A 23,188-nucleotide genomic window follows, 5' to 3' on the forward strand; every position below is an offset into this window, starting at 1 on the left:
GCAGGATTTGCATTTGCTGTTGCCACAGCTACAAGTGAGCTCACAGCATTTCGGTCCCTCGCCTAGGGACGAGCAGGAGTTTTCAGAGTGAAGGCACCAGTGCACCGAGATGACTCATCCTGGTGTGTCCAAGGGCTGGGGAATCACTTCTTGAATGGGAGAGGATGCCGAGGTGTGCGGGGGAGGAGGCAGGAGATGTAGCCTGAGCAGTTTGGGGCTGCCTGGATTTGGGCTGGGTGATGCGTGCTGGGAACAGGCTGCTGAGCTGTCACCTGACGAACAACGTCCCTGCGGGCACCTGGATGTTGGGAAGTGTCCCAGGACTCCTCTGATGTGCTTCCTCTGGCTTTGCTCCAAGCAGGTATTTAGTACAAATCTCTGTTCTCGTCCTAACGGGACTGAATTCCCTTTCTGTTCCGTTTCAGTTCCAGGCAGTCCATCGTACTGCCCTGGGCTTGCATGGGGAGTGCTGCTGCCCGGGTAAATCCAAACAATAGCCTGCTTGTGGCAGCTGAAAGTGGTGCTGGGAAAAAATCCCTCTTCTGTAACTGCAGGAAAAAAAACAAGCCTGTGTGCAGCAGGAAGCAGCAAGACTCTATTAAGTCATACTTTTAATTTTTTTCCCCTGCATCTTCTGCACAGTCTGTGATGATTTAAGCATAAATCGCTTAGGAAAAGTCCTTGGCCTGTCTTTTAGTTACCAATTGCCTGCATGGCAGGGGGTTGGAAGGTGGTGGTCAAGGTCCCTTCCAACGCAAAGCATTCTGCATGGTTCTGCAGTTTGGGTGGGTGTCAGAGGATGGTTACCCTGTAACCAGAGATTTGCAATTGTAACCACTGTAAGTAAGTGTGGAATATTTAATAAGGAGATAATTGGATGCCTACCTTCGTCTGGATAAGATTTTAAAACTTTGTGCTGCCTTGCTGTCCAGTTTCTGCCTTTTCCCAACAAAAGCCTGGCTGGCTGGTGCCTTTCACCTCCAGGATTCCCTGCTGCTCCTGTTATCCGTGTTTCATAAGCTGCCTGCAATGGCCTTTTCCAGCTGGTTCTTGGAATGGTTAACAAGAAGCTATTTCCTCTGTGTTACCATGTGCAACATGCTACTGTGACACTGCTGAAGTCTTGGACCTGTTGTCTGGGACGGAGGTTGCCACGACAGAAAAGCTGGAGATGGGAGAGAACTGTGGTATGTGGCCAGCTCAGTTAATCCAGGGATTTGAAATGAAAGGGAAGAACTGAAGTGTCGTGAGCAGGGTGTGACACTTTTTCCCCCGACAAACAGCTGTAACTTGTCACACAGGTCACTTCACTGGTGTCATGTCTATGGACCTGGGCTCATTTAAAGATTTCATTATTGCACTTGATTGGTATTGTTGAGGCTTTGAATTTCTGTTTGAAACTGCTTTTGTGTTGATGATGTGCTTAAGTTGTTTGTTTTTTTTTTTTTTTTGTGTTGGAGGCCTTTTTCTGCTGTGACTTCTTATGTTTGGAGCTGTGGGTGTGTAGGTTTATGGATTAAAAAAAACAAGGGGGGCGAGAACCCTCCAAACAAAGCCCAACTGCGATCTCAGTAATCACACTGCAGCTCTGACCCAGAGGGAGGACAAGGGTTATGGGGAGCACAGATACCAAGTGAGGTCTCCAGAGGATATCTTTGGACAGGCAGGAGGGCTGATATCCCCAGAGAACAGTGTCTTTTCCGAGCTGTAGGCCAAGGGCAGGGGCATCTCCGGGCTCCACTTTGCCTTCGTGTGCACTCTGGAATAGACTTGGACTAAGGGAATTCAGCTTTTATTTGGCAAGGAAATGCCAGGTCCCATGGCAGGTGGAACAAAACAATCAGCAGATGAAGTGAAAGGCCGCTGACCACAGAAGATGCATTGTCCAGCTTATGGGAGTCCCATCAGAGTGCGGTGAGCTTGTGGGGTGGACAGGGAAGCTAAATAGCTAAATGACGGGTTTGTTACTTGGAGTGATGATAATCTGGAAGAGGACTGTAGGCTATGATACAGCCAAGAGTGCCAGAATTGTGAGACATGGGAATACTGCTGCTCACTGCTTTTTTTGGACCAGGCTGGCCAAGGACTAAAGGTCAGAATAACTGGGGAAGGCCTTTCAGCACCAGCACGGTGCTGTCTGCAAGTGAAGTTTATCTCTGCAGGCAGCTGCTCGCCCCAGGGACTGGCCAATTTTGGCTTTTGTTGTTTGGTTGTTTGTTTTTTCTTCTCTTAGTAACTCTCCAAAACTCTCTGCAGGGTGTCTGGTTTCACCTGAGCGATTACCTTTGTGGGTAGGAGAATAAAGAAGAATGCAGCTGCTGTCCTGGAGATCTGCATTTGTGCCTCTGCCCGGAGGTTTTGGGCTAGTTGTTGTCCCTGTGCCACTGTGATGGTCATCTGCAGGTGACAGGAACTGCACAGTCTGGCCTGAGCTGCTGCTCTGACTCTTGGCCACAACGATTTCCTGGTCTGTTCCCCACCTTGGTAGAAGCCAAAGGAGGGGATCTGGGCACGAAAATTATTGTGGAACCGCGATAACAGGTCTGGTTTGGATGCATAAAGGCGCAATTAAGGCTTGAGCGAAGTGTTGTGAACACTTCTGGAGAGTGTGGATGGATGAAAGAGCTCTGCAGGATCCAACAGAGCCTGGGGAAGTGCTTACACAGAGTGTATTGGCACGAGGTATTCCTGTGGTCCTTGAGTTCCTTTCACCATGAGAAGGCCAATTAAAAAGGGGTTTCTGCTGCCCAGTGGGTACTGGGGAGGTACTTGTATTGGGCAGTGTTGTTTCCCATGGGAATCCATGTCCCTTCCTTTCTAAGAGGTTTGTTTTCATCCCGCATCATGGTGGGATTTCATGCTTCCCATACAAGAAGTTAAACAGAGGTTTAAAAATAAAAATATCCCCTCACCCCCAAATCTCAGAATGACTTTTGAACCAGCACAGGCAGGAGAGAATCCTTGTGTGGATTATTTGCTCTCTTGGGTTTTGATCTTGGTTTGTTTTGGGGGTTTTTTTGGCCCTAAAAATGTTCAGAGGTTAAAATTAGAATAATAAACATTTACAAGGGAATTTTCTACGGTCAGCTTTCATTTAGCACTGAAAGCCCTGGAAAGCCTGGTCCATTTTGGGATGCTGGAGACAAAGTGAGTTTTTTCCTGTTTTATTTTAGAGCTGCATGATGGATGTGGAAGCTTGAATTTTCCTTTATTTAGTGGTGTAGCAAAACCAGTCTTTCACTGTATTAACAAAGAGTCACATTCATAACAGGAAGAGCAGCTAAGCAAGGGCAGGGACTTAGAGGGGGAATATCTTGGTATTGCAAGCATTTAATGACTAATGCAGGTCTTTTGTGCCAAAATCTTCCTGAATTTGTAACACAGTGATCACACAAAGTCCTGCAGCCTTTCTTAGGCAGGAGAGAGCTGCTGTGTCTGTCTCTGTCACCCTGTCCTGTTACACGGTGTATTTGGGGAAGGAACCCTGTTCTTTTTGTCACCAGATGAACGATCCTAAATTCTTTTGGGGTTCCTGTTGTGTGAGTCTGTTGTGAGAACCCTGGCTGTCCTGTGCTGGTTTTATAGCTGGTCATCATTCACACCCTCAGTGTGGGTGTAGGGATGTTCCCTGTGCCTCAGTTCTTGCTTTTTTGATTCAGGACCACTCCAAAAATTCATCTTGGGTGCCAGGTTGTAGCTGCCTCAGGTGATAGCCAGGCTGCAGATCTGCTGCTTTGGGGCAGGATGGAGCCCTGGCTGCCTCTGGACTGATATGCTATTTCCATATAGAATTATTTCTCTTCGTGTGTGTGTGCATCTGTGTTTTTATTTCTCCAGTTCCCTGAAACTCGAGCCAACTGTTCCTTGTTCTGCAGCAGCATCCCAGGCTCCTTGGGCTGGATCTCACAGCAGAGTGCTGGACGTGCAGCATCCCTGCTTCCCCGTTTGTTTGGTTTGGTCTGGGCCTCAATGCCAGGTACACCGTGCTGGCACCTTCCAGCTTTGACTCTCGTAGAGGAGCCACCCTCCTCCAGCAGGGTAACACGGAGACAGGGCTGGTGGTGCTTTGCTGGCAGTGAGGAGCTGAGCTGGGCTGTAATTAGCAGCCTTTCTTTTCCCTTTTGAGTCCAGAGAGGATTCTGCACTCCTTTCTGTGTTCAGCTGGTTCTGCTTTGTGGGGTTTAGTTCAGTATGAAACAGTAACTTCTGCTGCCCAGGAGAAAAGTCCCGTATGAATGGGGTTTGTTGTGTGCTGAGAGTGCTGCAAGCGTAAGGCAAGTGCTCAGCCTCCCCAGGAGGAGCTGCTTTGATGTGTGGAGATGCTGCTCTAATCTTTGTGCTCACAGCTGCAGGAATTCTAAAGACAAAACTGTGAGCTGAGAATCTGAGCTCCTGTGCAGATCTCTGCAGGGAATGTCTGTTGGTTTGGGGCTGCCTCTTTGTGCACCTACTCAGGGAGTCCCAGAACAGCTGGGGTTGGAAAGGACCTTAAAGCTCATCCAGTTCCCACCTCTGCCATGGGCAGGGACACCTCCCACTGTCCCAGGCTGCTCCAAGCCCCAATGTCCAACCTGGCCTTGGACACTGCCAGGGATCCAGGGGCAGCCCCAGCTGCTCTGGGCACCCTGTGCCAGGGCCTGCCCACCCTGCCAGGGAACAATTCCTTCATAACACCCAATCTAATCCTGCCCCCTCTGGCACTGTGAACCCATTCCCTGTGTCCTGGCCCTCCAGTTCCTGCTGCAGGGTCCCTCTCCAGTTTCCCTGTATCCCTTCAGACCCTGGAAGGAGCTGTGAGCTCTCCACACAACCTTCTCCTCTCCCGGCTGAGCAGCCCCAGCTCTCCCAGCCTGGCTCCAGAGGGGAGGTGCTCCCGTCCCCTCAGCAACTCAGTGGCCTCCTCTGGACCTGCTCCAACAGTTCCATGTCCTTCTTGTGTTGGAGGCACCAGAACTGTGCACAGAATTCCAGGTGGGGTCTCACCTGAGCACAGGAGCAGAATCCCCCCCTCCCCTGCTGCCCATGCTGGGGGCTCAGCCCGGGGCACGGGGGGGGTTCTGGGTCCCAGCTCTCGCCCACAGCACCCCCAGGTCCTTCTCCAGGGCTGCTCTCAGACACTTCTCTGCCCACCTTTTTGCGTTACACTAAAATCCAGCTTGGTAGCTACAAGTGGAACAGTCCCTAAACCCCTTCCCAAGCTCCAGGATGGAACATGGTATGGCTTAGAGCAAGAGATCCTGCAGAAAATGCACCTGCCTGGGGCAGGGATTGGGCCAGCTGACCCCATCAGTCCCTTGTCACCAGGGGCATCCTCACTTGGTGACACCAGGCTGACATTGGGAAAACACCCATGGCAAGAAGCCAGGACCATGGATGGCCTTAAATCCCTGTGAACCAAGGCTTGCAGAGAGTCAGATTAGAACTGTAGTGGTGCCCTTTTTTTGCTGTGTGAAGAGACCTCGAGTGCCCTGGCCCCAGCTGTGCCAGCTGCCACCACAGCAGAGCCCAGCTGGGCTCTCCCTGTGCCTGCTCAGCCCCCAGTGTGCTCAGTGTATTTGCAAAGAGAGGAGAAGGAGGAGGAGGTGTGCTAAACTGAGAACCAGGCAAGGCAAATGCGCTGACAGTTACACAGAAACATGTTTTATCAGTAGCTTTTGGACACAGACCTGAATTTTGCACAGTTTTCCCTGTCCCTCCTTTTTAGGGTGAAATACTGACAGATTGGATCACTTTTGTGCTTCCCTCTGTTGCTGATGACTTGGACTTGACCTCTTTTTGCTGGACCACCTCCAGCTGTGGGAACGAGGAATGTTGGAGATTTAAAGAAATTGCAACTTCAATTTATCTCTTGGTCTTAAAATAAAAAACTTTAGTGTTTCTGTTATTTTACACCAGCAAGAAGTAGTTATCTGCTAAGTTAATGAAGATTTTAGCTTGTAAACCTAAATGATATCCATGTCTGACTCTTCTTGCTTTGTTATAGGAGAGGATAACCATCCTCTGGTTTTTAAAGGTGTAACAGAGCATTTGTGGGGCTGAGGGCTTTTTAAAGCATTCATCCCAAAGGTGATGTTTGAGAAAAAAAAAAAAAAGGCAAAAGGACAGCAAAGCTCAAGGGAGATGGAGACTGTGGGGGAGCTTTATGGAATGTGGGTGATGAAACACCTCCTGGCTGGTCGGTTCACATTGCCTGTCTCTGACCCCTGTGTCACATTGAGAAAGCAGAACTGGAGTCAAACCACAGCCAGGGTGAGTTAGCAAGGGCTGGGAGCTGAATCTCCACCTCAGGAGTGAGAGAGGGCACGTGTCAGTTGTTCCTGCTGAGCTGGGTGTGACCTGTCAGCGCTGTGACACTGTGGGACTGCGCCTTAGACAGGGCCCAGGTGCTGCTTTGGAATTCCTGTGGGTATCATAAGTGATATCCGGGGTGTGAGAGTGAACTGGCAGAAGGACCCCAGGATCACAGCCTGGCTGAGCTTGGCAGGGACCTCTGGAAAGTCACCTTGTCACGCTGGGGTCACCCAGAGCTGCTTGTCCAGGGCCATTTGCCAGACTCTCTCTGGTGTGTCCGTGTCTCTTTCCCACCGGGGAGTGCAGAACTGGACCTGGCACTTCAGGAGTGGTCTCACCAGTGCTCAGGAGAGTGGAAGGGTCCCTCTTGTGATGCAGCCCAGGATGCTGGTGGCCTTCTTTGCTGGCTCCTTTGTTGTCATCCAGAGGCGCAGGTTCTGCTTGCAGAGCTGTTCCCAGTCCGTCAGCTCCCAGCCTGTGCTGGCTCCTGGGGTCCCTCTCCCCCAGGTGAAAGAAGGACTCTGCCTTTGCTTTATTAGAACACCGTGAGGCTCCTGCCTGCCCCTTGCTCCAGCCTGTCCGAGTTCATCCAGGTGGCAGTGAGACCCTCTGGTGTACTGGCCATTCCCCCCGGTTTGTGTCACCAGCAAAGTGCTGAGGGCACACTCTGTGCATCCTCCAGGGCTTCAACAAAGAGCTTAAATGATTTTGGCTCTCATATCAACCCCTGGGAAGTGTCTGTCCTCCGACTGGACTTTCTGCCACTGACTACCACCCGCTGGGCCTGGCCATTTGGCCAGTTTTCTACCCACCTCCCTGCCCTCCTGGCTGCTCCATACTTTGCCAGCTCATCTGAGGGTGTGGGGAGAGCCAGAGTTGAAAGTCTTGCCAAAGCCAAGACAGACAACATCCTCTTCCATCCACCGAGATTGTTTCATCCCAGGAGGAGGTCAGGCTGGTGAAGCAGGATTTTTCCCTTCATGAATCCATGCTGACTATTCCTGATCACCCCTCTGGTCTTTCCAGTGACTGGAAATGGTTTCCAAAGTTCATCAAGTGTGGCCTCACAGTGACAGCAGCCAGCTCCCTCAGCACTTGTGAGTCCATCCCATCTGGTCCCATGGGATGAAGTGTGTCCAGCCTACTGTCCCCCATACCTGATCCTCTTCTACTAAGGAAAAGTCCTCCTTGTCTGGATTTCCCCTGCAGCCTCAGGGACCTGCAGTTCCCGAAGGCTGGCCTCGCTCGCACCCTTCACATCCCTTGTCAGACTCAATTCCAGGTGTGTTTTGGCTCTCTTAGCCCCATCCCTGCACCATCAGTGTTCCCAGATTCCTCCTGGATCACCTGCCCCTGCAGGATCAGTGTTCCCAGATTCCTCCTGGATCACCTGCCCCTGCAGGATAGGATCAGTGTTCCCAGATTCCTCCTGAATCACCTGCCCCTGCCCTGCGCTTTGTGCTTGGCTCTGAGCAGGCGCTCCGTGTTCCTCCATGGAGGCCTCCTGGCCCTCAGCTTGATCAGCCTTTTGTTGGGATGGGCTGTCCTTCAGTCTGGAGGAGGTGATCCTTTTTATCAGCCAGCTTTTGGGTCCCTTTTCTCTCCAAGCCCATGGGATTCTTCAGGCACACGCCTGAAAACAATGCCAAAGTCTCTTCTCCTCAAGTCCAGGGCTGTGATGCAGCTTTTTCCCTCAGCTCCTTCTTTTGAGGGTTCTGAGCTCCATGGTCAGTGCAGCCAGAGGTGCCCAGACCTTCGCATCCCTGACCAGTTCTTGCCTGTCTGTGAGGATGAGATCCACTCCCATGGGTAGGGACACCTCCCACTATCCCAGGCTGCTCCAAGCCCCAATGTCCAGCCTGGCCTTGGACACTGCCAGGGATCCAGGGACAGCCACAGCTGCTCTGGACAAAGGCCCTTGCAGCCCTGCAGGCCCTTCCATGCCTGCATGCCCACCTTGGTGTGTGGGTGCAGGTGGCTTTCCTGGCGTTTATTGGGATGTGCAGCCGTGTGTGAGAGCTGCCAGGATGGCAGCAGAAGCAGCACAGCTCCTGGCAAAACCCCGGGATATGGGAGAGCCTCCCTCTTAGTGGATGGATGCCATATTTCTCTTGGATCATTCAGCCCGGCTGTGGTGTCCGAGTCGAGGCTGTGCGTGTAGCTTTAGGAAAATAAAAGCTTCATTTCTGTTTGATATTCTCCCCTAGCTGCGTGTTTCCTAATGTACCCAGTCTCTCCAGAAGGGCTGTGCTTCTCCCTCCTTCTCCTCTGCCTATTTATATCCGCGGTGACGTTGCAGGAGTGTTTGCTTTGGAAGAAATCTCTCCGTCTGAGCCAAACCGAAAGCAAACCTGCAGGAGAAAGCATTCCTTTCTTCTGCTCCTGGGGAGAAGGGAGGCCTGAAGAGTCATAGGAAATGATCACCTGGGAAGGACGGGAAGCCTGGGAAGGTAAAGGCCTTTTTCTGTTTGACTGATCCAGTGACAAACACCCCCCCCAAAAAACCCCATGAACTTATTCTGGGGGGTGGAGGCGTGAAACTCTGGGGTGGTTTTTAGAGAGGAGCTGTGAAATGAGTTGCTGAAAGCCTCCAGGCTGAGGACAATGGCTCTTTAATAACCCAGCAAGACTGGTCTCATCAGCTGCTTGCATGCACAGCATCACAGCTCAGGGATTGCTGTCCCTCCTCATCAGGTGATGCACAGGGGCTTTTCCTTCTCCCCCTACTCCCCAAATACTGTGATTGCTCTGTGGAAGTGATTTCATTACAGTAAAACTGAATTTCAGCTCATCTGTAGCTTTCTAAGCCCTTCAGAGCCCTGGCTCTGAAACTCCCCAAGCCTTTCTATTTTTATTGTGCTCGGTCTGAATCTGAAATAAGAAATTTGGATGATAGTTTTGTAAAGGTGTAAACTGAATAGCCTGTATTGTGTTTCTAGGGTAGTTTGCAAAATAAGGGCATTTACTTTTGGTTAAGGCCGGTTTTCTGACGTCTGAAGCTGCATTTGCTACTTTTTGCTGCTTGTGAGCTGTAGAAGACAGAAAGCAGCACTTGAAGGTTTTGAAGTGCTCAGTATGAAGCTGAGCATGTTTGAGCCCTGGTTTTTTGCAGAGGCACCAATCCCTGAGCAAACATAACAGTCCAGCATAAATAAACAGCCAAGAAAACAAGTCTACCTCTCTAGAAAGTTTAAGTATTTACTTTCAGCATTTTACTCCCTGTTGGATATTTTTAACTCCTAACCAAACTGCATTTTTGTGACCTGTAATTGCAGGGGTAAAACCTCTGACAGTGATTTTTAGGAAACACAGCAGACACTGGAAGTTCCATGGAAATGTTCTGGATTGGAGCTCTTTGGTGTGGATGGGGAAGAAACGGAGCTATTCTTGCTTGAGGAAATAGTGGGTGCAGCACAGTGGTACCCAAGTAGGTCAACATGTGGGAGCAGTTACAGGACCTTAAAAAGTAACAGGGGTTTCTTTGATTGAGAGCATGGGAGGGACGGGGGTGTCCACTTAAATCCCATGGAATCAGCTCTGTGATAACCTTGGATGATCCACTGGGAATACCCAGACAGCATACCCAGGAGGCAGCAGGGTATCACAGAATCACGGAACCACAGAGTGGTTTGGGTGGGAAGGGACCTTAAAGCCCATCCAGTGCCTCCCCTGCCATGGGCAGGGACACCTCCCACTGTCCCAGGCTGCTCCAAGCCCCAGTGTCCAGCCTGGCTTTGGGCACTGCCAGGGATCCAGGGGCAGCCCCAGCTGCTCTGGGCACCCTGTGCCAGGGCCTGCCCACCCTCCCAGGGAACAATTCCTTCCCAATATCCCATCCAGCCCTGCCCTCTGGCACTGGGAAGCCATTCCCTGTGTCCTGTCCCTCCATGCCTTGTCCCCAGTCCCTCTCCAGCTCTCCTGGAGCCCCTTTGGGCCCTGCAAGGGGCTCTGAGCTCTCCCTGGAGCCTTCTCCTCTCCAGGGGAGCACCCCCAGCTCTCCCAGCCTGGCTGCAGAGCAGAGGGGCTCCAGCCCTGGGAGCAGCTCCGTGGCCTCCTCTGGACTCTGCAGCAGCTCCATGTCCTTCTGCTGTGGGTATCAAGCAGAGTGACTCCCCTTTTCTGTGCTCCTGGAGAGGGGTTTTTGACGTGTAGGGGTTTGAAACCACAAAAGTAATGTGTGTTGTGACTGGTGTCAAGAACAGAAATGCAGGTGCCAGCACAGTAAGTGCCAGCCAGAATATGTGTGGTGAATGCCAGAAGAAAGGTGTTTGGCCATGGCTTGATCCAGCTGCTCTGTGTATGCTACAGCATAATATATTTGTGTTGTAAATACAAGTTTAGTTTATTAGTGTGTGATGAAGCCCAGACAGAGCAGGTTGCCCAGAGGAGCTGTGGCTGCCCCTGGATCCTTGGAGGTGTCCAAAGATGGGGTTGGACAGGGCTTTGGAGCAGCCTGGGACAGTGGAAGGTGTCCCTGCCCATGGCAGGGGTGGAGCGAGATGATCTCTAAAGTCCCTTGCAATCCAAACCATTCCATGATTTTATACCTTTTGTGGTCAAAGCTGCTGAGGCTTGGCTTTGGTGGGAGCAGGATGATGTTCCTTCAGGCCCCTGTTCAAGTTCCTGCTTGGAATTGTAGTGAGAGACACATAATTCAGGTGCTTGTAGAAAAGTGTCCCTGTGAGCAATATGAGTTGGGATTTCATTGAATGCTGATTTTTTTAGGGGATATGTGAGCCAGAAAGCAGAATTTTAATGGTCCTGGTGGAAGAACCAGGCTTTTATTTTTCATGCTTACGCCGAGCTTGTGCTTGAACATCTTTTAAGTATAAACTGGACTGGAGGTCAAGGTTGTAAAAACAAGGTCTAGCAGGCCAAGTTTTTATTGCACTTTGATCATTGGTAGAGATAAAAGTACAGTTAGATTTTATCTAAGTGACACCAAAAGCAGCCTTTGCTTGTGGTGGCGTTGCTGCCTGTTCCCTTTTTTGGAGGATGGGATAAGGTGACAAATAACCACACTTCCCCAGTAAACCCTTTAAGCCTTTGGGATTAATAGCTCTGGCTTCCTGAGCATAATTTCTTCTTTCCAGCTCTTGATTAAGGTCATCGTTAGAACCCAGGTGAACTTGTGGCCGGGGAAGTCACAAGGAGGAGGATGAGAGTTGGAATGATGGAATTGCAAGGCTCACCCGTGTGTAAAGCCCCGACACAGGATACTGGGAATACAACACCCTGCAGCCCTCACCAACAGCTCCTTATCGCTCCTATCGCGCTGTTCCCTTTGCCCTTGGGGCAGAGGAAGTGGATATTTGCGTGTTAATCCACATCATGCTTATTAATGAGAAAGGTATTGGATAGATGGGGATGTCAGGGCCGTTTAACCTGTGGGTATTGACTGCCAGCTCCACAGGGAGAAAAGGGGAGCTGGAGGCCGGGATGAATTGATAACTGGTGTTTTATCTTCAGACTCTTTGAGTGGGGTGTCTGTGGCTCTGGGTCTGCTGCCTGGCTGTGAGGGAGATGCTCCTGGCAGGAGCAGCAGGTGTTTGGGACAACAAATAAACCTCCTGCTGAGGAGCCCCAAGGAGTGGATTTCTCACTGCTTTGTGCTCACTGTGGCTGTGGCGTGCAAACAAACACTCAGGATGTGGAGACAAGGTTGGTTTATCTTTGACAGGAAAAAGCCCCCTCCACACCCAGGAGCCCCGGTGCTGACCTCTAGCAGCAAACATAATCCTGTATTAACTCTTGTTTTGGTTTTGGGATTGTGGCTGGGTTTATTTTTGGTTTGTTGGGGTTTGTTGTTTTGAAATGTTTATTTTACTCAATGTCTCTAAGGTCTCAAAGAAGCCAGAGCACCTGTTAGTGCCAAACTGCTGGTGTACAAAGCCAGCAGCCTTGTCCCAAGGTGTGGGGCAAACAGCAAAGGAATTAACTCTTTTGATGGAAAAATCAGTGGGACACCAGTCTGTGTCCCATTATAGGATTTGGTGAGGAAACAATCTGTAATAGAAGCCTTTGGGTTGCAATTTTGGGCTTGGAAGAGATAGAAGCAAACTGGAGTTTTGAGGCGGTGACTTTTTTTAAGCAGAGGTTTTTAACACACCTGGGTGATGAGACTTCTGGGAGGGCAGAATAAGTGGATCAGGGGAATAGGAGTGGCATTTCCCAAGCTGGGAGTGCTGTAGCTGGATGTGGGATGCAGTCATGTGGGAATGATGCCCTGCCCTGTGAAAAAGGTCCTTATTCTTGAGTGGGGGAGTTTGAAAAGGGTGTCTTGTTTCTGTTTTTCTCTTTTATGGAAACCTTCACTCTTCCAGGCTCAAAAGAGACCTCAGTGGTATTAAACTCTTGCTTTGGCCTGGGTATGTGATTGCACGTGCCCTGGATGGAATTGCCATTCCAGAGTGTTTTTCCTGGAGAGGTGCTGGGTGTTCAGCTCTGCAGAGCCACCCCTGGGAAGATCCATGTGTTTCTCCAAGGATCTAAAGGTCAGCCACGGCCTTGAACCAGGAGGAACAGAAGGCTCAGCACACCCTGCAGCCCAGGGAAGCACACATGATGAGCAGAGGGAGGATTTTATCCATTTAGATTAGATGAGAACTCCAGGAGCTGCTTGGATGACGAGTGGCACGGAGTGAAGACGCTTCGCCGTGAGGTCCTGTATCCTGGTGGACCTCCAGGGGTTTGGGATCCCACTGCTGCTCCTGCCATCCCTTTTCGAGGTTCCAGTTCCAGTGTGTGCACAAGGAATGTGTGTGATCCCTCAGAACTGTCCCAGAGGGTGCAGCCCCGTGTCCGGGAATGGGAGTGGGCTGGGAGTGCCTGGGATCCAGAGCATCCCGGACTGTAAAACTGCTGCGAGGGCAGAGTCCAGCCACGTGTCCAAACACAGCGACACGAGGTGTTTCTTAGCTGATCCCTGCTGAGCGAGGAGCAGGGCAAGTTTCCAGCTGATTTTCCAGAGGATTCCGGTTTTCTGCCAGGGTTTAAAATACACCTTCGCTCTTGCACATGTGCTCGAGCACATGATGCTGAAACTGGAGGAATTCTGCTCAGGGAACTCAGTTCAACTTGCAAGCAGGCTGAGCTTTTTATAGGGAGAGAGGCAGAAGAAGAGTGGTTTCCTGTGGACGTTGCTTTGTGAGTCACACGTTACATGACACAGCATTCCTCCCGGGAAACTTAATTGCTGGAACCGATGAGCACATCAGTGCTCGGGAAGCTCCCCTTGTGTTAGCAAACACACCTGAACACTTCGCCTGGCGCTTCTGGAAGTTGTTCTGATAGCACTTTAGAGATTTTAAACTCGGTTGTTTCATGTTTTTCAGTTTCTATCAGAACCCCATTATGTAAATATTTTTAGTTTCAAAAGCAACTGGCCATTAACAGCCTTGCACAGAAGACGTTGTAATGGCTGTTAATGCTGTAACACAGATGAAATAATAATTATTTTATTACATGTGTAATAATAAAGTTTCACATTACATCTCTAAGTGATTTTATGCAAACAAAGGTCAGAGTAGCTTTATAATGCTCCTGTAGCACATTTTTTCTGACGTATCAGTGACCAGGACAGGTTACTTGAACGGACAGACCAAAAAAAAAGCTTTGAAGGTCTTTTGGGATACGTGGGGTGGATGTATAGATCTATATTGCTCGTGTGAAGCCATATGAACACAGCACACAGTCCCAGTGCTGGGCTGGCCCTGCTGAGGGACCTCAGGGCTGTGTCCAGTTCTGGGCCCTCCCGGCCAGAGAGCCCTGGAGGGGCTGGAGCGTGTCCAGGGCAGGGAACGGAGCTGGGAAGGGGCTGGAGCCCCAGGAGCGGCTGAGGGAGCTGGGAAAGGGGCTGAGCCTGGAGCAAAGGAGGCTCAGGGGGGACCTTGTGGCTCTGCACAAGTCCCTGACAGGAGGGGGCAGCCGGGGGGGTCGGGCTCTGCTGCCAGGGAACAGGGACAGGACAAGGGGAAACGGCCTCAGGCTGGGCCAGGGGAGGCTCAGCTTGGACATCAGCAGGAATTTCCCCATGGAAAGGGTGCTCAGGCCTTGGCAGGGGCTGCCCAGGGAGCTTTGGAGTGCCCATGCCTGGAGGTGTCCAAGGAAGGGCTGGAGGTGGCACTCAGTGCTCTGGGCTGGGGACAAGGTGGGCATCAGGCAGAGGTTGGACTCCGTGGGCTGGGAGGGCTTTTCCAGCCTCAGGGATCCTGGGATTCTGAGCAGCTTAGCTTTTTCCTTACTTGTACTAGAGTTTAGTTCCCACCTTCAGTGCTGGATTTCATCTGCCAATACATAATTCTTTTCTGATGGGTGGGGGAAAAGGGGGCTCAACATAATCTGACTGTTTTTTATATTTAGGCAGATTTAAGCTGGATTCAAGGCAAGGAAAGCCTTTCCCCAGGCCTTTGGAAGGACATTCCAAATGCACGTGGTGCTTGAATGATCAAGACACATCAGCACTGGAGCTTGGTAGCAGCTCTTTCTCCTCAGTGCCATCAAACAACCTCAGATCTAGTTTTTGTGTCACACTGCTCATGTTCTGGTGGGGAAAGAAGCAACATCTCTGTGGCAATCTCTGTTCTTCAGGCGTTTTTTGGGTCCTTGTCGCTCTTCCTGTTGAAGCAGGATGGAGGTGAAACAGCAGCAGTCACTGAACTGTGAGCAGTACTCCCAGATATTCAGTCCTATAGAAAGAAAATTATGTCATCAGCTCAGGCTGTCCTCTCTCGCAGCCCTTAGGCTAAATATGTCCTGGCTGGATTGTGTAGGAGAAAAAAAACCCTCCTTTGCACGTCCTGTGGAAGAATTCATTGTGTTTCTTTTTATTTGTGTGGGGCTTTAGAGGGTGTTACGTTGTATCTGTCTGGACACATGAAGTATTTAAATGCACCACTGTTGGAAAGGTGTTCCCAAAGCTCCCTTTTAATTACCTGTAATACTCGTCAAACTGTCTTCTCTTCTCCCTTCTGGCCCCACCTGACTCGTGGGAGAACAGAGCTGGCTTTGTTATGTGCCTTGAGGTCACTGAACTCACACAGGCCTGGATCATGGGGGAAAAGTACTGCCAAGATCTGCTGGAGTAACACAAGAGCATTTCTGTCAGATAGGAACCCATTTCTTGTCAGGAGGGAGTTACTGAGTTGGTCTCTGGCCTCACCAGGTGACTTCTGCTGCCCTGAGAGGTGTGTGAGGGCCCGAAATAGACACGAGTGTTGTCAGCATAACACGGAGTCCTTGGCCTGTGCCGTGTCTTCTAATTAGGCTGTAGGTTCCTTATATATATTCTCAGTGGGAGGGATTTACAGGGTTGGTACCGATTGAATAATGTCTCAGAAATCTTTAGGTACTGAGCAGTTACCAGTTTCACTCCAGAAGCTCCCCTGGAAAGCAGGGCCAGCTTGGGCAGATGATATCTGTTGAGTATTACAGAGCCCAGTTACTAAAAGACTGCTGGAAAAAAAAAAAAAAAAAAGGAGCTCTCTGGTGGCTCATCCACACTTCCCGTCACTCCTCAGATTTTAAATAAAATGGGCTGAGTTGAATTTGACCATGGGCCATTTTTAGGTGTCTAAACTTTGTGGAGGAGCTGATGGTGAGCACATTGTTCCACTGGATACTTGGCTGTTTCCATGTGTTAGGAACAAGCACTGCTGGGCCGTGTCCAGGGGCATGGATCTATTAAAAAACCCCGAAGCAGCTACTCCTTTAAAATACTCTTTTTCTGTATGACAGAATGAGTGTGGAAGGATTTCTGTGTGCAGCTTCTGAAAATACTTTTTTCCACCCTGTGCTTCTTCGATGTGGCTCTGCAGATTCCTCGGTATTCCTGGCAACAGGCTCCCTCTCTCTGGATGGAGCTCAGAAAACCTGATGCTGCTATTTGTTAATGCCGCTGCCTAGTTTTTAATTTCCACATTATTTCATCTGTGGAGTGGAAGCAGGCTTGCTTCCTACGCCTCTGACTTCACTCCTGGACAGTGTCTCTGTTGGATCCAGCAGCCAGCAGACTCGGGAGAGTCCGTGCTCTGCTGGAAAACACTGCCAGCGCTGCTCATCCCGTCAGTCTTCCCAACATGTGACTCAGCCTGCTTTGTGTTGTGGTTTTGTACTGAATTACAGCAGCTCCCTGCTGTCCCAAGGCAGCGGCCAGCAGACATCCTCTGCTCCGTCTCACCTGGGATGCTTTCACCAGCCTTTCCCGCGGATCTGTGTGCCCGGAGGTCCTGTGTACTTCCAGTCCTTGCTGTGACTTTCGGGAGAGAGGCTGGATGCCAGCCCTCGGGGACGGGAGATGCTGCCCGGCCAGGGACTCTGCTGCTGGTGGCAGCAGTGGGATGGAGCCAAAAAATTCATGGAAAGCTTGGGGAATTGGTTGTTTTGCTTTGTGTTAGTGTGGTGGAACACGACTTTTCGGTGGAGGTTTTTTTTTCTTTTTAGGGTAGGACTTAACATCTGGTACTCGTGTATATTGGAAAAATTAATCTTCCCTCCCTGCAGTGACTTTTTCAGCTTCCAAAAGCGACACTTAAATGAAAGCGTTACGTGCATACAGTAGGAATGAACAGACTGAACTTCGGTGATAAACCCACTTCCCCGTGTTTTAGGCGCTGTTTGCCGGCAGAACAGCCCTGCCCGGAGCTGTTGCACCACCCGCGGCCGGGCTGGCACTCCCGGCCTCCTCCTCCTCCTCCTCGCGCTGTTCCTCCTGCCGCGGGCGCTCCGTCCCCTCCTCTGCCGGTGCTGACGCACGGGCGCGCCCGGGGAAGGAGCGGCGGGAGCGCGGTCGCTCCATCCCCTCTGGATCTCTCCGCTCACCTCTCCCGATTTCCCTCCGCAGGCGCTTCCCGCGGGGCTGGCGAGCGGCTGGGAAAGGAGCACTGACGAAGCCCAGCCCGGGGGAAGTTGAAAGGCAACTTTGAAGGCGAAGGAAGTCGGGGCTGGCGAAGCAGACGCGGGGCCGGGAGTGGCCGCGCCGCCGCCGTGTCCCCGTCCTGCTGCCGGGAGCGGCGCGTCTGCCTGCAGCTGAAGGGGAAAAGCCGTGTTACCTGCTGCTGTCTGCCGCCTGATTTCCAGGAGTGAGTAGCTCTCCTCTCCGGATGGTCCCGTTTGAGAGTAAAGGCGTGTTTGGCTGCTGCTGGTGGGCCGGGGGCTGCATTTGGGAAGCGACAGAGGGACTTGGATACAGTCAGATCTACAGCACAGCTCTGGGGAGTTGGTTGTCTTTTTGCTCGGGTGACTTTTTTTGAAGTGGCGCTTAAGCCTGTGCTTACTTTCTTGTTTGCTGCTTTTGGTTTTAATCTTAGCTTTTAGTTTAGCTTGGGGTCTTTTTTCCTAGAAGCCAGCCAGGCTGCCAGCACGTGGGACAGCAGTGAGGTGCCCGTGAGTCCCCCTGGCTTGTCCCCCAGATTGTGTCAGGGGTGTGTTTCCATCAGGCAGCTTCATCTCCTGCTGGGGCACGGAATCTCCCTGTGGTTTCTGGGTTTGGAGGTTTGTTTGCAATACACCTGCGGGAGATAACCAGAATTACACAGCGTGGCAACGGCGTTGCCTGCACAGACTGAAAGCCAGGGACAATCTGCTGTCCCTTCTGCCACCCCGGGCAGCTCTCCCCACGCCTGACCTCCCCATTGAGTGCTGCCAGGTATCCCCAGGGCGGTTGCAGTGTTTGTATGAAACAGCAAGAGCAAGAAGGTGTTTCAGACTTTCTGTGAGGCTGCAGAGAGGCTGTGCCTGGGCAGTGCCGTGTGCCCGTGCGTGCTCCGTGTGTGTCACGGTGTCACCGCTGCCCCACAGCGTGAGTGCTGCGGCTGTACAGCAGGCTGGCCCTGGGTGTGGAGCAGAGCCCGTGAGTCACAGGCAGAGCGCAGAAATCCTCTCGGAGAGCTGCAGGCGCTGCAGCAGGGGAACAGAACTTTATCCGTGAGCTGCGCCCGGGATCCGCTGTGGAGTCTTTCCAGGGGCTGTGATCCTATTTGTGCGTTTCGGGCATAGCCGCCTTTTCTTCTCATCCTAAACCTCTTTGGAACTCAATGCTTTAATCTGGAAGCTTTCTAATAGATTTAGAGCGATGAGTCAAGGGTTTTTTTTACTTCTGGGGAAGAAACTAAACCAAACTGCCTGCAGTAGTAGTTCATCTGTGTGTATTTTTTATACATATATTTGTGTATGTGCGCACACAAGTGTACACACAGAGAACAGCTACTCCAGGCGTTGGTTTTTGGGCTGTGTGTGTACAGATGGGCATGTATGTCTATATAAAAAATGTTTTTTTAAAGCAGGATGGTGTGAGCAAACTTAGAAGAGCATGAATTTCTTCCTGCTCTGTCAAGTAATACCCTGCCTCCTTCATTTGCCAGTTGATTTGGTTATGCAGACAAAGGCAGGAAAACAGACCATAGCAAAACCACTCTTATCTAAGCTAATCTGCTTCCAGTGCTGTCAGGTAAATCATTAACCCACGGGCCCAGTGCTTGTAAAAGCTGCTGAAGAGGTTTCCTGCCCCTGAAACTCCCGTTTTCCAGAAGGTAGGAAGTGAAATTACTTGCTGATCTTGGTTTCACGTGTGGGTGTTTGCTGCTGCCGTGGTTTCTGTGCCTGTTAACAAAGTGCTGTAGTCCAGTGGATTAATGAGGGGAGAGGGCCTGCTCCCTGCGGTCTTTTTCCTAAGAGAGCAGCTCCAGGTAAGGCAGAGGGGAAACACAGCATTTACTTACCTGTAAACACTGTCATTCATTAATGAAATGTAAGTTCACTTGGGCTCATGGCTGATGGTGTGTTTTGCTCAGCAGCTTCATTTCCTGGCATCCTGTGATTCAAATCCGTTTGAGCTGGGAAGATTTGCTGTGGGTCTTGCTGCACTTAATTCCACACCAGACTTCTGCTTCAGATGACTTTTGTTTCTGTAGCCATGTAAGAGATGGGTTTCTCTGAGGCATTTAATACATAGAATCTGTGCAGTCCTGTCTGCATTTGCTTTACGTTTTGATCGATCGCGTTGGCAACGAGTCTGTTTTGTGCGAGTAACCTAAAGTATGGCAAATCTATAGCACATGGACAACAGCAGGAGCTTCATTTGTGACGTTTGCAGCTGTTGCCTGAACAAAAGAAAACGGGCTCAAGAAGGGCTTAAGCTATTCTAGTTGCCCATGTCCAAGAGCATGACTCAGAACTTCCAGCTAAACTCCTCTAAGCTCCCTGAGTGTTGGAGTTGTGCCTTTCCCCCCTAAGCTGGGTGTGTTTTAGGTGCCAAGCTCTCAGCCTGGCTGTCTTCTGCCAAAGGTCTGCCTGGTCCTACAAGGGGATTTTCAGGCATCTCCGGGGAGGAAAGGGGTCCAAACAATTCCTTGGAGGGCACAGCTCAGAAACCTGGAGCTCAGTTCCAGTGAGAGCCCGTGCCCAAAGTACTGTGTGCCATTCGGCACGGCTCAGTGCCCTGCACAGCCTGTGCTCTGCCTGCCCGGCTTTCCAGCCGCCTCTGAGAGCTCCAAACTGCTCCTGCTGCTCAGGAAAGTGCCCTTTTTGCTTGGTTAACTTTACAGCCTGGCTGCACATTAGCTTTTTAAAGCTGAGTTTTTTAAAGCTGCTCTTCATGTGAGGAGAGAATTCAGGGGTTGCTGTGCGTCTGGGTTACACCTGAGACTGAGTGGCTGAGGGGGGAGATATCCAGACCTGGAGGAGAAGGTGACTCCAGCCCTTTTCCCAGGAGGTGTGAGCTTGTGGGAGGAGGTCTCTGTACTGGGGACACCCCAGCAGGTGCTCCCAAGTGCTGTATCAGGTGGTGGCACTGGATTGCAGAGGGCAGGGTGGTCCCTCCTCCCTGTCCGGGGCAGCCCAGCACAGGAGCAGATCCACACTGTGGATCCTCACTTAAGCCTCTCTCCTTTGAGTTTTTAGGGACAAAAGGTGCTGACTGGGATCTCAGCCAGTTTAGGTGAGCCATGGTCCCTTGGGCAACCAGGTTGCCACACTCTGTGTGCAGTCAGAGCTGTTGTGGCCACAAGGGACAAGGAGAAGGAACACACCTTGGGAGTGTCTCTGCTGCCCCTTGTGCACTTGCCTCTGGCCTGAGGATGGTTTTTCGCCTGGAAAATTGCCCTGATGGAGCACTCTGTTGTCTCCAGCTGCTTTCTGCAGCTGTCTGCATGGCAAAGGAGGTGGGGGAAATGACTCTGGTTAAAAATAGAAAGGCGGATTAGGAAATGTGAGGTATGGTTTCAACATCCAGCCGGGATGCTCTCACAACTCGCTGCTGCCACCGAAAGGGGAAGGACTTGCTTGTGCTTGTGTGCCTGCAGAAAACCAGGAAAAGACAAACCGTGGAATCACCCAGGCACAGGAGAGGAGGAGGAGGATGCCTCTGAGAAAAGCTTGTTGAGCTCTGCTGGCACAGGTGACACAAGTCCAGGTGTGCAGGGACTGGAATTCAGGAATGCTCCCTTTGGAAAGGTTGGGTTTAAACTTCCAGCTGCAGCCAAGCTCATCTGGGTTAGTCTGCCCAAGTTAAGGACAAAGATTTAAGGAGATTTACTCTGCTGTTTGAATTATTCTTATTCTGCTGTTTTATGGGGAGAGTTCTGCTTGGAAAAAAAAACCAAAACCAAAAAGTGCTGGGGGCGTGATTTCCCTGAATGTGAATGTGTAATATGACACTCTCAGAAGAGACTTTATTTTGCAATAAATGTGTGAAGTGTCAGGAGAAAGAGTCAACAGACAAGCCAAGGGTAAATAACTTGTGCTTTGGAAACAGTGGTCTTTTGGAGTGTTGCTTTTAGGAAGTGGGTTGATTTTGTCACCAATCTTCAGTGTTTCTCACTGTTCCTTCTGGTTATCACTGATCCTTTTGATATATTTTCTGTTGCCTTTTCTAAATCAACTGAATTTCTAAAATCCACTTAGGAAAAGCATTATTTTTGCTGAAAAGTTTGTTTCCTGCTGCTTTTTTTGTCTTTGGTTTTTGGGATTTGAGTTTATTTTTACTTGCTTTCTTTAATGTTTTTTAACTCTTTATCAGCCTTGAGAACAGTTTTGAGTTCTCCTGCTGCTCCCTAGTACAGCTCCTGTTGTTATAGCACTCCCAGCCACACACTGATAAACAGTGACCCATCCTGTTCAGCGTTCAGAAATATCCAGGGGCATTTCAGATATCCTGGAAATCCATCCTAGATGGATGCTAAAACCCAGGATGCGTCCTGTACCAAGCACTCCCTGCACAGGGCGTGGTGAAGGGACTACAGCAGTTATTCATCATAGCTAAAGAATGTTTATCTAATATGTAGTACAGAAAACATAACACATCTCCTGGGCAAATGATTGGAAGACAAACAGCATTTATTCTTTTCAAGGAGCTGTGGATACAAGGTGGAATTCAGTATCAAGTCAGAGTTTACCTTTATCTGGAATTATTCTACCTTTTAAAAGTGAATTTAAGAATTGAAGTTACACTTCAACCTCTGAAAAAGAATCCTGAAGACAAGCAGGTATTTTTACTCAGTTATGTTTCAAACACTTCAGCATGATTTCTCATGAATTACTGGGCTGCTTTTCATAAGCAGGAGTAAAAATTCATTGTTCCCAGTGATAGATATAACACTGTTTTCTTGTAAATTTAAAAGATAGCAGTCAAGCAGATTTTTCACCACTAAGAATATGGATGTTGTAATACTTGATTTATTTTTTTAAACAATGAAGCTGAACACATTTAATTCCAATTTATTTGTGTTGGAGAAGCTGATGCTTTGGGATTGTTGGGTATTAAGCATCAAGGAGATGCTTAAAGAGAAGGATTTATTTGGAAGACCACCAGCTAATGAGTTCTGGTGCAACTTTGATTTCAGTTTTTTCATCTTCCCAGCTCTCTGGGTTTTTTTCCATATTATTTCTAACTCCTTTGGTGTTTTGAAATTTTCTCTTTTGATCTCGGCCACCTGCTTTGCTCTGGGGACATTGGTTTGTCTGTTCTAAACTGGTCACACCCCACCTAAATCCTGGCATTGTTCAGCTCTCTCAGTGTGTTTGGATGTTGTACTTAGGTTAAAGCAACAAAGAACAACCCCAGGCACCAGCACAGGCTGGGGGGTCCCTGCTGGGGCAGCTCTGAGGGGAAGGACCTGGGGTACACCGAGCTGTCCCTGAGCCAGCAGAGTGTCCTGGGGCCAAGGAGGCCAATGGGATCCTGGGGGCAGCAGGACAGAAGAGCATTGCCAGCAGGGCAGGGAGGGATCCTGCCCCTCTGGGCAGCCCTGGAGGCACCTCTGGAGTGCTGTGTCCAGCCCTGGCTGCTCAGCACAGCAGGGCCAGGGAGCTCCTGGAGCGGGGCCGGCGGAGGCTGCGCAGCTGAGGAAGGGCCTGGAGCATCTCCGTGCCCAGCACAGGCTGAGGGAGCTGGGGCTGCTCAGGCTCGAGAGGAGCCCCAGCTGAGAGGGGCCCTCAGCCCTGGCTGTCCCTGGCTGCAGGGAGGGCTCCGAGCAGGGCCCAGGCTCTGCTCCGGGGCCCAGCAATGGCACCAGAGCACCGGGCAGGGCCTGAGCCCAGCAATTGCCCTGCCCAGGAGGCAGAACTGCTGCCCTGGGCAGTGCCCAGCCCTGAGCACATTGGCCACACAGGCTCTGGGCTCTCCTCGCTGGGGCTGTTGCAGAGCTGTGTGCACACAGTGCTGTGCCTGTGCTCCGGGATGGCCCTGCTGGAGCAGGGAGGTGCCACCAGCTGCCCTCTGTGCTCCCTGCAGCCTGAGACATCCTGGGATCCTGTGATCTGACCTGGGCAAACCTTGAGAAACTTTAGTTTGTGTTGATACAGTTGCAGAGAGAGAGTGGACAGATTTTTCAGGTGGTGAGGGGATCTCTAGTCCTGGTGAAATTACGGAAAATGATACTGCAAAAGCTGAATGAGAAATGAA

The 23,188-nt window shown here is 50.6% G+C and overlaps 1 protein-coding gene across 5 annotated transcripts in view; it reads left to right on the top strand.

Annotated features, from left to right (window-relative positions):
- The window catches only part of SGMS1 (sphingomyelin synthase 1), an 88,597-nt gene that overhangs the window by 36,725 nt on the left and 28,684 nt on the right, over positions 1 to 23,188 (top strand). For 3 of the 5 annotated variants that reach the window (XM_082286528.1, XM_082286527.1, XM_082286530.1), the window contains one exon: positions 17,132 to 17,369. The gene's annotated coding sequence lies outside the window, so the exon portion shown is untranslated. Of the gene's footprint in view, positions 1 to 8,636; positions 8,742 to 17,131; positions 17,370 to 20,572; positions 20,699 to 23,188 lie in introns of those variants that run through there. The other 2 variants (XM_082286529.1, XM_082286531.1) reach the window with 2 other exon arrangements.

The sequence above is a fragment of the Coloeus monedula genome (genome assembly GCF_965178545.1).
Source record: "Coloeus monedula genome assembly, chromosome: 8".
Lineage (NCBI taxonomy): Eukaryota > Metazoa > Chordata > Aves > Passeriformes > Corvidae > Coloeus > Coloeus monedula.